This window comes from Garra rufa, chromosome 18 (assembly GCF_049309525.1).
Source record: "Garra rufa chromosome 18, GarRuf1.0, whole genome shotgun sequence".
Classification (NCBI taxonomy): domain Eukaryota; kingdom Metazoa; phylum Chordata; class Actinopteri; order Cypriniformes; family Cyprinidae; genus Garra; species Garra rufa.
In genome coordinates, this window is record NC_133378.1 from 20434014 (window position 1) to 20446380 (window position 12367).

Sequence of the window (12367 nt, forward strand, 5' to 3'; positions counted from 1 at the left end):
CAAAATGGAGGGATGATATGAAAGTGCACTGTCACTCTCAAAGAATGACACTTTTCCTGCTATGCAAGTTTGAGGGAAAGAGAGCAGCATGTGTGCTCCAGTTATTGGGTGTGGGAGGGTTGGGGACTGAGGGACAGAGGCTGAAAGGAGACCCTGATGGAGGCCTGTCCACAGAGCAGTATCAAAATGGGGGAGGGGAACATTAGTCTGACTAGAGGAGGAGAATGTCTGTGGGAAAACTCTATAGTGCCCCCTGCAGCCAGAGAAGCTCTGCCACTTTTGATGGAGAAGGTAGTACTGAAACATTGCTGCACATTTTGTTCAGTTGTAATCTGATATTTCTTTCCAGGTATTCTGTCATGTGAAGGTATAGTCAACTGTGTTATTAGGCTATATAGTATAGTCAGTGTTGTTATTAATAAAAAAATTAAACAATTTAAAATGATCTTTCATTATAATAAATCAGTAATACAATGTAAATATTAGTTGAAAAACCTAGCCGGAAAATACAGACATAAATTAGACATGTTGCCTTGAAACTAACTGAAAAAAGGTCCTAACATTCCTATAAAAAAGCTGCATAACAATTACAAAAATGTCCAAATTAAATTGAAAATATCAAAATATTATAATTATAATAATTATTAATAAATACGTCAGTATATTAATAATACTAAGTCTTGTGTCAGAATACGGTCAACTAATATGAATTTATATTAGCGGGAATATTAAAAGAGTGATCAGTGTTGTTATTAACTAAAACTAACATGATTTTAAATGATCTTTTATTGTAATAAATCAGTAATAAAATATACATTTTAGTCGAAAGTTAAAAAAACAGACAAAAATGAGAAATGCTGCCTTGAAAGTGAAAGTGAAGTGCTAAAAATTAAAACGAATTATTCATAAAATTATATTAATATAATAATTAATATTATTATTAATAATAATAAAACTGAAATAAAATGAGAAAACATTCATAAAAAAGCTGCATAACAATTACAAAAAATACGAATTAAATTGAAAATATAAAAATAAAACTAATTATAAATAAATACTACAGCATATTAATAATACTAAAATAATAATGAATCTTGTGTCAGAATATGTTTAGTGTTATGTCAACTAAAATTAATACAATTTTAAATTATATTTCATTATAATAAATCAGTGATAAAATATAAATCGTAGCTGAAAAAACTACAAAAAACAGACAAAAATTAGAAGTTTCCTTGAAACTAACTGAAACTGAAACTAAATTCCTAAAATTAAAACTTAAATGAAATAAATAAAAAAATTATCATTCAGTATAATTAATCATTAATAAAATATAAATGTTAGCTAAAAAATAATAAAGATTTGAAAAATTGCCTTTAAACCAAATGAAATAAAGTGCTAAAATTCCTAAAATTAAAATGAGAAAATAATAATAAAAAAGCTGCATAACAATTGCAAAAAAATTAACAATTAAATTGAATAATTAAATACTACAGTATTAATAATACTAAGCCCTATGTCAGAATAGGGTCAACTAATATGAATTTATATTAGCGGGAATATGAACAGAGCAATCGCTGTTGTTATTAACAAAAACTAAAACAATTTAAAATGATCTTTTATTATAATAAATCAGTAATAAAATATAAATATTAGTTGAAAAACCTAGCTGAAAAAATATGGACATAAATTAGACATGTTGCATTGAAATTAACTGAAGCAAAGTCCTAAAATTCCAATAACATTCCTATTAAAAAATATGTGAAAAAAAGATTAAAATGAATAAATAAATAAAAAAGCTGCATAACAATTACAAAAACATAAAAATTTAATTGAAAATATAAAAATATTATAATTATAATGAATAATTATTAATAAATACTGCAGTATATTAATAATACTAAGTCTTGTGTCAGAATATGATCAACTAATATGAATTTATATTAGAGGGAATATTAAAAGAGTGATCAGTGTTGTTATTAATCAAAATGTTTGACAGCATCAAACTATTTAAGTTATCTTTCATTATAATAAATCAGTAATATAATATAAATCTTAGTTGAAAAACTAAAAAAAGTTTAAATGTTGCCTTGAAATTTACTAAAATAAAGTGCTAATATTATAAATCAGTAATAAAATATAAATCGTAGTTGAAAAACTATAAAAAAAGACAAAAAATTTGAATTTTTAAAATTTGAATTAGAAGTAAAACTAAAATAAAATGCTAAAATTCCTAAAATTAAAACTGAAATAAAAAAAATAAATAATAATATTTGAATGTAATAAATCAGTAATATAAATGTTAACAGAAAAATTGAAAACAAAAATTCCTAATATTAAAACTGAAATAAAATTGGAAAATAATAATAAAAACGCTGCATAACAATTACAAAAAAATAACAATTAAATTGAAAATATATAAAAAACGAATTATTAATAAATACTACAGCATATTAATAATACTAAAATAATAATGAATTTATATTAGCGGGAATATGTTTAGTGTTGTTATATTAAGTAAAATTAAAACAATTTTAAATTCCATTTCATTATAATAAATCAGTAACAAAATATAAATCTTAGTTGAAAAAAACACAAAAAAACAGACAAAAATGAGAAATGTTGCCTTGAAAATAACTGAAATAATATGCTAAAATTCCTAAAATTAAAACTTAAAATAAATAAAAAATAAAATAAATCATTAGTAAAATATAAATGTTAGCTGAAAAACTTTACAAAAAGGAGACAAAAATTTGAGAAATTACCTTTAAACTAAATGAAATAAAGTGCTAAAATTCCTCAAATTAAAAGTAAAATTACCAATTACAAAAAATTAACAATTAAATTGAAAATATAAAAATAAAGCTAATTATTAATAAATGCTACAGTATAAATAATAATAAGTCCTGTGTCAGAATACGGTCAACTAATATGAATTTATATTAGCGGGAATATGAACCGAGTGATCAGTGTTGTTATTGACTAAAACTAAAATCTTTCATTGTAATAAATCAGTAATAAAATATAAATTTTAGTGAAAAAAAAATGACAAAAATGAGAAATGCTGCCTTGAAACTAACTAAAATAAAGTGCTACAAATTTAAACTGAAATAAAATAAATTCAAAATTCAATTAAAAAAAAGATCAAAAATACTTTAAAAATTTATTTATAAAAAATTATTTGAAAATATGCGAATTATTAAAAAATACTATAGTATATGCTACTAGATTCACTTGAATGCATGTCAGTGCGGTTTTAGTATATTCAGAGTAATTTTGGTTTTAGAGATCTGTGTTTGTTTTATGCTTTAGTGCTTTCTGATGACAAGACTACCTTAACAAAATCACCCACACAAACTATTCCTCGAAAGGAATTGTTAATAAATCAGATGTTTTGTTTTATTAACTTATTACCATCTTAAAGGCTGTTGTGTTTTTATAGTTAATTTTCAGGAGAACCTGACTGAAACATGCATTTATTATTTATAAAGCTTTGGTTTCTACTTGAAAAACATGCACATTGACTTGGGAGGCATGAGGTTTTGATTTGAAAGAAAAAAAAAAGAATAAGAAGAAGTGAAGTCTCTCGGTCATGGTCAGAGCACAGCTAATGTAGGACACAAGAGAGTCAGGGACTGGGCCATAAGGTTGGAGAGAGGAGGAAACTGCTGTGAGAGAAAAAAAGCTGGCAGCTAACCATTAAAAAAAAATGCTTTGAAAAGTAGAGACAGCACAAGACTCACTGAATGCAAAAAGGTCTTTTGACTTCTCAAAACATTCAAGGACTCAGACATGCTCAAAGGTTGCTCTAGTTTAGAACTGTATAAAGCATGTTATAAAATCTCTTAAAAGTGGTTTCTTCTTCTGGAAAAGCTTTCAAATGTGCCTCAGAGTCAACATCTGTGTGTCTGATTTCGGAGTGAATGTCACCAGTGTTATCAACCAAAAGTGTTGGAGTGAATATTAAAACAAAATTGTGACCCTGGACCACAAAACCAGTCTTAAGTAGCATGGGTATATTTGTAGCAATAGCCAAAAATACATTGTATTGGTCAGAATTATCAATTTTTCTTTTATGCCAAAAATCATTAGGATCTTAAGTAAAAATCATGTTCCATGAAGATAGTTTGTAAATGTCCTACCGTAAATATATCAAAACTTAATGTTTGATTAGAAATATGCATTGCTAAGAACTTCATTTAGAGGCGATTTTCTCAATATATTTACATTTTTTCCAGATTCCAGATTTTTTTAACCATACATTAAAAAAGATTTTTTTATTCAGCTTTCAGATAATGCATGAATTTATGCCAGAAATCGTTAGGATATTAGTTAAAGATCATGTTCCGTGAAGATATTTTGTAAATTTCCTATAGTAAGTTTATCAAAATTTTTTGATTTGTAATATGCATGGCTAAGGACTTCAGTTGGACAACTTTAAAGGTGATTTTCTCAGTATTTTGATGTTTTGACTATCCTAACTATCCTACCAAACCACATCAATGGAAAGCTTACAGTATTTATTCAGTTTACAGATAAATCTTAATTAAAAAAAAAAAAAAAAAAAATCTCCCTTATGACTGATTTTGTGGTGCAGGGTCAAATATTTAAAAGAGAACTTTTCATTGTTTGCTTATTTTTATTAACATTTTTCAACTGAGATCAAAAAGTATGAAATTACTGCACTCTACCAACTCAAGGTACATATATCTGTAAAATAATATTAATTAATTAAAGATAATTACTAAAAACTTAAAGATCTAAATCTAAAGATCTAAGACATACAAACTGTGCTGTGTTGGGTAATGAAAAAATAAAAATCACAAAATATGAAAAAAAGGAATGCAGATCTTTCTGTATATTTTTAACATTTTTTAAAGATTAGAATACAATTAAATGCATCTCCTGCATTCCTACTTATTTGTCGTTATTTGTATGACTGAACACTAAAATAATAAACAGTAAAAATTAAATTACATCTCCAAAACGTCTTAAAATTAATGACTTTAAAAAGTCAAATTCAGGATATGGTTGTTATCTGTTATCACTAGATGGCAGTGTTATAAAAAGGGTGTTTTGCAGGGAAAATGAAAACACGTTTTTGCAGTTAATGTCTAGCCTGAACACTATAGCAAAAAGACAGAAAGAAAAGCACTAAAATAAAATATCAGGTGTTGAAATATGTGTTAGCCTGATGTCCGCATCCTGCCTCACAATTAAAGGAGAAGTTCACTTCCAGAATAAAAATTTCCTGATAATTTACTAGCCCCATGTCATCCAAGATGTTTGTGTATTTCTTTCTTCGGTCGCAAAGAAATTATGTTTTTTGAGGAAAACATTCCAGGTTTTTTCTCCATATAATAGACTTTGGATGGACTGAAAGTCCAAACTGTAGTTTCATTGCAGATTCAAGTGACTCTACACGATCCCAGCCAAAGAATAAGAGTCTTATGTAGCAAAATGATCAGTCATTTCCTTAAAAAAAAAGAACAATTTATGTACTTTTTCACCACAAATGCTCATCTTGTGTAATCACATTGGAAAGGTTATTTCTTTGTCTGTGTACTCCGGTTTAAAAATGTAGGGTACAGCATGAAAAACTCTCATTTTTTGACATTGTTTTTTTGTAAAGGGCTTTCTTTGCACGTTTGCTTTGTAAACACAGGGTCGGTACTTTCGCCTACGTCACACGTGTGATTACGGCCTTCTCCACACTTGTCGTTTTAGTTTGAAAATGCAATTTTAGTTTGAAAACAGACGTTTTTTTTATTTTATTCGAAAACGCAGTTTTTAAGTGTATCTGGAATAAATGGAGACGTAGCCTACCTAATGCGTGAGGTCAAGCTAGTGCAAGACAAGCATTTGTGGTTGAAAAGTATATAAATTTATATTTTTCTTAGAAAATGGCAGATTATTTTGCTGGATATAAGACCCTTATTCCTCAGCTGGGATCGTGTAGAGCCCTTTGAAGCTGCATTGTAACTGCAATTTGGACCTTCAACCCATTGGCCACCAAATCCACTATATGGGGAAAAATCCTGGAATGTTTTCCTCAAAAACCTCAATTTCTTCTAAAGAAAGACAGACATGGGGGTGACTAAATTACCAGGAAATTTTCATTCTGGAAGTGAACCAATCCTTTAAAATTTTTTAATTTAGCAACACATATACAACAGGTAGGAAAAAGTTATAGCTTTAACTTATATGACTTACATGATGTAACAGTATGACATTTTAATTGGTACATCTATATTCTGCTGGCCAGCACTGAGGTTGGAGTGCTTATGTAAGGGGGATCTCAGTGGGGTTTTCCATTGCACAGTTGGAACGTTCTCCACTCTGCTCCTGTTTTGGTCCCTGGCCACAAGAGCAATCTGTGCCCCGCTTCCAGTTCCGGAACTAGAAACTGTTTTCCGCTTCACGTGCCATGATTATATGCACCAACTACCTGAAATTATCACTGACGTCGACAATGTCACCATTTATTGCAGTCAAAAAAACAAGTCATATTCTATTAGACATCAGTCCACTTTTCCATTTGTAAGGTAATCAATAATTCAAAGTGTTTTTCAATTCATGTCTATTGATTATTCATTGCATTTCATTTAGCGAGCAGAAGACCGAAATGAAAGCTGATCTAGTGTATTGCTGCTTTAGCTGAAGATATGCAATAAAAAAATCATATTAGGCTTGAGTTTTTGAGCCATGAATTATTGACGGCTTTTCTCTTTAAAAATTATTCATACTTCACAGCTTCTGCTCATTATGCAGATTTTTTGTAACTTGGAAGTGATGCTATGCTTCCATCTTTGTTCTCATATCACCTCCTTCATACCATTTTGCAAGTGACTTACAGTATTAATTTCAGTGACAGTTGATGTACCAGCGCTTTTATTAAAATGGTGGCAATCTATATACAGTGGGGTTACAGTTTATAGGTCTCTTATATCTGGTCAAAGCTTGATGCTCGGTAGAAACCAGTTTCATTCAGTCGCTCTTATACTGCCTCAACATGACTCCGATCTTCTTTAGCAGAGTGAAGCAGAGTCTTTATTCTCCTGATAATACAAGCTCAAGGTCAGCAGAATAGTTCGAGGGAAACAACATACAAAAGCAACAGCCATAGCCTCAGTCAACGCTAAAGAAGTTGCTGATGGTGTGTACGTGTGTGTGTTAGGGTGCAAAAGGTTAAAGCTGACAGTTCTTGCAAAAAATTTGATGAGCCAAACTGGATACAAAAGAAAACCTTGAGTGGGACGTGTGCAAATGAAATGTTTTCATGCAGAAACCTGTTACAGGCAAATTGGTATGTAGTGTAATATGGAGAAGAGATTGATGCTGCCTATGAATGTTTAACATTAATTTCTGGATTTTTAATGTAGACTATATTTGTATGTTACATAGCTATTCAAGCAATAAGGCACACAAGGTCATGATATTGAAAATACAGTCTGAAACGAATCACTTGTATTTTTCATTTGTAAGATTGCTTTGGATAAAAGCTGCTGCTAAATTAATGCAAATATAAATATAATGGTTTTAGCAACCTCTGCCACCCCTTTAGCTGTGGCTATGTGCCATCAAGTGATAGGGTGAAGTCAGCAAAAGTGGGACATCAGCTAAAGTGGAACAAATAAGCTTTTGGTTTTGTGCTCCTTTGCAAAAAAATCAATGATGGGTGGTTTTGAAATGCTGTAATAACAGTAATTAATTTGAATACGAATATTTGACTGGTCAAATATAAATCATGAGTGTGGTTATCACTTAAGGTCTGAGAAAGTACATACTCAGCGACAGGGGCACCGCTCGCAATTTTGGGCCCTATGACAAAATATGTGACCCTGGACCACAAAACCAGTCTTAAGTCACTGGGGTATATTTGTAGCAATAGCCAAAAATACATTGTATGGGTCAAAATTATTGATTTTTCTTTTATGTCAAAAATCATTAGGAAATTAAGTAAAGATCATGTTACATTAAGATTTTTTGTAAAATTCCTACTGTAAACCTATCAAAATGTAATTTTTGATTAGTAATATGCATTGTTAAGAACTTAATTTGGACAACTTTAAAGGTGATTTTCTTATTTATTGAGCTTTCATATGATGTATATATCTCAGTTTAGTAAAATTTAACCTTATGACTGGTTTTGTGGTCCAGGGTCACATATGAGGTTGGGCCCCCCCTACCACACCAAAGCAGATCTCTGGGGGCCCCTAAAGATCTGCTGACTTTTGCTGACTTCACCCTAATTCACCCAAAAATGAAAACTCACCAAGTTGTTCCAAACTTGTATGAGTTTCTTTCTTTTGCTGAACACAAATTTTCCAGAATGTCGATACCCAGACAGTTTCTGATTTCCATTGACTTTCACAGTACTTTTGTTTTTGATATGGAAGTCCAGCAACCCCAGGGTGAGTAACTGAGGACAGAATATACATTTTTGGGCGAACTATATAACTTTAAGTGCTTTTGTAAAATGGCCACCACATTAAAAATATTACAGCTGCCTATTGAAATACATTAGCGCTGATTTCAGGTCTGTCGTATCTGTTTCTCACTTTTCATATCAGCGCAAATTAGGCGTGGTCATATTAACAAAACTTTTTGTTATGCTTTTGTTATTTGCAGGATGTCCATTCAGTGTCAATTATCAATTCATAGTTTTCACGTGATGTCACGTCCTGGACGCCAACATGGAGGGCTTTTCTTCATTACCTACCAAGTTTGTACTACTGGAGCTATGTAAGTAGGCTACTTGATGATAGGGGAAAAAAAAATGACAAAAAGGAGAAATTGCGTTCTCTGGCAAAAGTATTGCGCATTTGCGCGTTCCGCCGAGAAACTAGCCTATATTAAATAATATGAGGCGAGAAACAATACTTCAGTGCTTTCGCTTTCAAACGAAAAGTTTCTCTGGGGAACACAACCGTTTTGCGAAAGAACGAAAATAAATATAATTTATAGGCCTAATATTACAGTCAAGGTTTATTTTATGATGTACCTACTGGCTGAACATTATTCCCTATCCCCTTTTTTATGATATCGTTATAGCCTAAATTATAGGCATATATTGCTCCATGGTTTTAAATATTTTTCTCTGTTGAATTTTAATGAAAGTCCTGGTGTTTCAATCTATCTTTGAAAAGACACACAGTCGGGGACTGAGAGGTAAGACAATTTACTGTGCTATTTTTAACACTTCAACCTTTACAGTTGTGGGGAGAATCAGTGAGTTATCGATTTCAAGTGTAGGCTATCTCTTATAATGCGACTGACTGTGTGCTCTTATTTGCTTGAATAGCGCATGAATGAAACTGTTAAAAAGCCTTGCAAAAGCACCTAGTGAGTGTAAGAATCTCCACTCTGACCCAGTTCATGCGTTCTCTCTTCAGGGTACATCTCTTTTTATTAGTGACCTCTAAAATCTGGGGGAAAGACTGCTCTGGGTATAGATATATTCATTTTCTAATACTGTACAACCTGTGTCTTCTTCATGTTGTAATACAGATTAATGAGGAGATGAAACTGGATCAGATAAATTCAAGAAGGTAAAAAAAATATTCACTTAGCTGAAGTTTAGAGTGGGTTGTAGAGGTCCCTCTCAACATTTATGATGGTAATGGCACTGGTTATTTTTTGAAAACAGTTATTTTTTGGTTTAGATTTATGAATTTTTTCAAAAATACATAAATACACCTACACTCTTGAAAAAAAGTAAAAAGGTACTAAGATCTAGCATTACATAAAATGCATTCCTGATAATGTAGAAAAAGTCCCTCTTATTAAAAAGACTAAATTCCTGAGAAGAAACCATTATCAAATACTTTAGAATAATTGTTTATTATTATGTAAAAGACCAAGTTAGTTAAAGTAAGTTAAAATACAAAAATTATGTTTTTGAAAATAAATTTTATGATGTTATCAGAAACAGTAGATTAGTAGCTACATTTTTCTTTGCAGATCTTTGCATTTGTGTTTTAAACTTTTTATTGTGAATTCTTTTTTTTGGACACTAAATGTGACCCTGGACCGCCAAACCAGTCTTAGCATGGGTAAATCTGTACCAAAAAAAACATTGTATAGGTCAAAATTATTGAATTTATGCCAAAATTAATTAGAATATTTAGTAAAGATCATGTTCCATACAGATATTTTCTAAATTTCCTACCGTAAATATATCAAACCTTAATTTTGATTAGTAATATGCACTTTAAAGGCGATTTTCTCAGTATTTCGATTTTTTTGCACCGTCAGATTCCAGATTTTCAAATCCTTGTATCTCGGCCAAATACAGTAGTCAACATTTGAAGTAGATCAAAAAAGTATTGTTTTGGTTTAAGGACAACAACAAGGTTTTGATCCACTTCAAATGTTGACTACTGTATTGTCCTATCCTAACAAGACATACATCAATGAAAAGCTTATTTATTGACCTTTATGACTGGTTTTGAGGTCCAGGGTCTCAAATGTCATTGACTTAAACATTTTTCCACCACAGCTGCAGTGTGAATTGGCCAGAAAAAGGGTGAATCTAGCACCATTTCAGATCCACAAAATACAATAGTGTGTGCAAGACTAGATTTCAAAGGCCTCAAAGAGGAAAGAGCAGGCTAATTGGAGACCTCTGTCTGAAAATAAGACAGCTTTTGCACACACAAGACTTAAAAATAGCCCATGTTTTTGAGCAGCTCATAGAAAACCCAATAAAGACAGAAAAGTTTTCAAAATAAATTTCACCTTTTTCAAAATATCAGCCATCACAGACTGTCCCATATTTCTCCTCACCATTATGTCCATGTGATTAATGGAGTACTCCGACTCGCTTCAGTCAATGTGTGCTGGGACAGAAACGCTCTGACCAACTTTCACTTGACCAGCCAATTAAGGACTGTGAAGTTACGATCACACAAGGACGCCACTGTCAATGTGCTCATTTATTGGATTGGTGACATTCATACAGTTCAGATGTCAGCACACATGCTGAACCGGACATATGCCTTTATGATTTACCTCTATACTCAGTTAATGTCAGAGTAATCCCTGCCCTACATCCCCATTCAAATATAGCTTCATAATTAAGGCCATCTAGTACACGTGACCAATAACCCATTAGCCTGGGAACGATTCCTTTTAACCGTGTACAACCAGAAAACCTGTACCAGACTAAGCATATAGAGTAACTTCTTCTGCATCTGTTTAGATTACGACATAGCCTATTTCCTATGATTCTCTGTAGAAGCTTGGCCTTTATGTAATATTAAAGCAAAAAAAGCTCCCAACATGAAAATTTGTTTACTCACCGTCAGACCATCCAATATGTAGATGAGTTCATTTTTCATTGGAACAGATTTGGAGAAATTTAGCATTACATTACTTGTGGTATCCTCTGCCATAAATGGGTGCTGTCAGAATGAGAGTTCAAACAGCTGATAAAAACATCACAATAATCCACAAGTAAACCCCAGTCCAGCAATTAACAAAGCATTGCTTATAGCCAAAATACTAATTCATAATCCATAACACTTCCTCCATTGAAAAAGTCCAACCCCTATTGTCCTCAAAAACCACTAAAATTTTTGCCTTGCGAATATATTCATACTTCATTTTTTTTTTTTGGAATTTCTTATGTTAAAATGCTTTAAATTTATTTTATTTCCACATCAATATACACCCCATACAACATAATAGCAAAGCAAAAAGCAGGTTTTTAAAATATTTGTAATTTTATTAAAAATAAAAAAACATTCCATAAGTATTCATACCCCTATCTGAGACAGTTGAAATTTAGCTCAGGAGTATTCATGTTGCCTGTAGATGTTACTACACTTTGAGTGATGTTAACCTGTGGCAAATTCAGTTGAATGGGTATGATTTGGAAAGCCACACATGTCTTAATAAAAGGTCTAACAGCTGAAAATACATATCAGAGCAAAAACCAAGCCCTGAAGTAAACAAAACTGCCTGTAGAGCTCAGAGACAGGATTGCATCAAGCCACACATCTAGGGAAGCGTTTATAAAAAAATTCTGCTGCATTAAAGGTTAACAGAAGCATGTAGTCTCTGTTATCCTTAATGGAGGAAGTTTGAAACAACCAGGACTCCTCATAGAGCTGGCCTCCTGGTCAAACTGAGCAATTGATGGGGAAGGGCTAGAGTGGTGACCAAGACTCTAGTTGAGCTCCATGATCATATATGGAGATAGGAGAAACTAACAGAAGGACAAACATCACTACAACTATGCTACACCAATCTAGGCTTTAGGGTGTTGTGGCCAAACTCAATCGTCTCCTCAGGGAAGACACATGAAAACACTTGGAATTTGCAAAAAAGCACCTAAAGGACCCTTAGACTGTGAGAAACAAAATTC